Source organism: Neovison vison, chromosome 1 (genome assembly GCF_020171115.1).
Source record: "Neovison vison isolate M4711 chromosome 1, ASM_NN_V1, whole genome shotgun sequence".
NCBI lineage: Eukaryota > Metazoa > Chordata > Mammalia > Carnivora > Mustelidae > Neogale > Neogale vison.
Window position 1 is genome coordinate 113869228 of NC_058091.1, and position 2581 is coordinate 113871808.

General features: G+C 41.2%; 1 pseudogene; it reads right to left on the minus strand.

The window, feature by feature from the left end:
* Positions 1–224: 224 nt before the first annotated feature.
* Positions 225–356, minus strand: LOC122896889 (annotated as a pseudogene).
* Between the last annotated feature and the right edge of the window lie 2225 nt (positions 357–2581).

Below are 2581 nucleotides of genomic sequence, written 5' to 3' on the forward strand. Positions count from 1 at the left end.
TCCCTCTCTCTTTGCCTGCCTCTTTGCCTACTTGTGTGCGCTCTCTCTCTCTCTGTCAAATAAATAAATAAAATATTTTTTAAAAAAAAGAAAGAAAGAAAGAAAGCCTTTGCACAAGGAGGTAATCTAGGGTCTTTCTCCAACCTTTACATATGCAGATGTTCACTATACTTAAAAGAATTATTAATGAATTGATCAGATCCAGGGCATTGATTCACGAGAAAAGAGTTTATAAGACATTATTAAATAGAACAACCACACCTATGTGTTAATTCGCAGTGAGAAGCATCACTGTGAAAAGAACTGAAATATATACTGTACTACACTTGATCTTAGCCAAAAGGCCGAGAAGTGATGAAATATACACTGTACTGCATAGTCTCTTCAAGTAGGTTAACTATGTGGCAACTGAACTGTGGGAGAGCACAGTGAGCGTGGTATCAAAACATGGCAAGTATACTTGTGATCTGAGAGTTTAAAGAGCATCTGATTTTGCTTAGCCTGAAATGTCCATCTGCACCTTGGGACCCTTCCCTTTGCTCCGGGGGCAGATCTGGGGGAAGAGTCATGTCAGAATTAGTGCTCTCACAGTTCAATGAGCCAAAGAAACTTAAGAAAAACTTTTTAAAATTCAGATTCATGGGCTCTTCTCCCAGAGACTCTTATTTAGTAGTACTGAGATGGGGTCTGGTCACCACCCTTTTCTTTGTTTAGAGAGAGCATACACATGTGTGTATGTCAGTGGCCGGTGGGGCGGGGGGAGGGGGTTGAGGGGTAGTTTGGCAGAGAGAAGGGAGTGGCACAAGGAGAGGGAGAGAGAATCTTAAGCAGGATCCACACCCAGAACAGAATTTGACAGGAGGCTTGATCTCAAGACCCTGAAATCATGGCCTGAAGCGAAATCAAGAGTTGGACACTTAATCAACTGAGCCACCCCAGTCATTCCTGGTCACCAGCATTTTTAGTAAGTGTCCCAAGTGCTTATGAAACATGGACTGCAGTTGCCTTTGTATCTGCCTTTTCACCTCTGCTTCCATAGGGTTCTGACACTTGCTGCCCTGGTTAATGCTCTTCCTCTTGGCCCGGTAACACCTTCAGAAGTTGATATAAAGCCTGTCAGCCTAGAAAATGTCATCGCTGTAGGTGATGCTGAACATATGGGTGTTGATTTCCATCCAGTCAAAGTGTCAGCATATCTATATCCCTTATTTCTTTATTGGGAACGGAGAGTAGAAAGTAGGGATACCAGTTTCAATCCCATATGACATCTACAAGTATGAAAAACTGTTTTCCATAAAATATTGCCAAAGGTAATTAACTGGAGAAAAGGACATTCCTCTCTTTTAAACAGATTGAGACATTTTGGTATTGGTTTTAGGTTATTGATATTAGTGATATTATTAACAAGAGAGTGGAATCTTACATACTTTTCGCCCAGTCGCCCAATTACTAAATGTGATGTTCTGTTCTTCACATTAAAGACCCATCTGTCTATTCATTCTAGAAACATTTATTGGTTATTATGGTTATTGGTTATTATGAGGCAGCCACAATTTTTAGTTTTTGAGACATAAAATCACTAGTCTAAGGTGCATAATTCTAAGGCTTAGGCTGAGGTGGGAGCAAAGAAACACGCAAAGAGTCTCTGGGTTCAAAGAGAGAGACACAAACTCTAATGTGGGGTGGGGGGAGGGGGCACCAGGCAAGGCTTCTCAGAGCAACTCACACCTGAACTGAATAGAGAGGGTAAAGAGGAGCTCACCAAGCTGAGCAAGGACAGGACGGCGAGCTAAGGAGTAAAGTGGGAAAAGGAAGTACAGAAACTGAGTGGCGTGAGAGAGTCTGGAGCATCCTTAGATCTCTGTCACTGGTTTGGCTGGAATATGGGGTACATAAGGGATGTGGGATGTAATGGGAAGTAAGCAGGAGCCACACCATGAAATATCTGAGGAATTTTGATTCTGTAGATCAATGTGAAGATGAGTTCTCAGATGCTTAAAAGCAAGGAGAATGACATGAGATAATACATGACTAAGAGATTTTCCTATAGCAAGAAAGAAGTTTTCTAGAGTGAGAGACTTGAGCAGAGGCTCAAAGTGTGGGATGAGGAAGGAGCAAAAGCAAGGAGAAGGCATAGGATTGTTAAGCAGTACTCAGCATCTTGCTGCAGTTTTTAAAAACTTGAATGCTTTGAACAATCCATTTGCCTTGGGGATTTTTTCTGGCAGTGCTAAGAAGTCCAGTTACATAGCACAGAAAGATGATAGTTGAAGTAATTGACAGTTGTCATGTTTTTCTAGATTTGGGGAGGGAGAATTTTTAAGTTTAAACAGGAGGTGTGGTAGGTGATGGACAGGGAGGAAGGGGGAGAGTCAAATACACAAAGGCTTAATGAATTTGAGGAGCATGTTTGTAGTGGTAATCAAGAAGTTAAAAAAATAGGGATCTAGGCTGTGATAAAGAGCAAGATACTGAAGAACAACATTTAAGAAACAGAACAATTCTAGGTGGGGAGTCAATACTGTGTATGACGCATGTAGGAAATCTGTGTCATAGATACCTTTTTCATTATCTTCCTCAT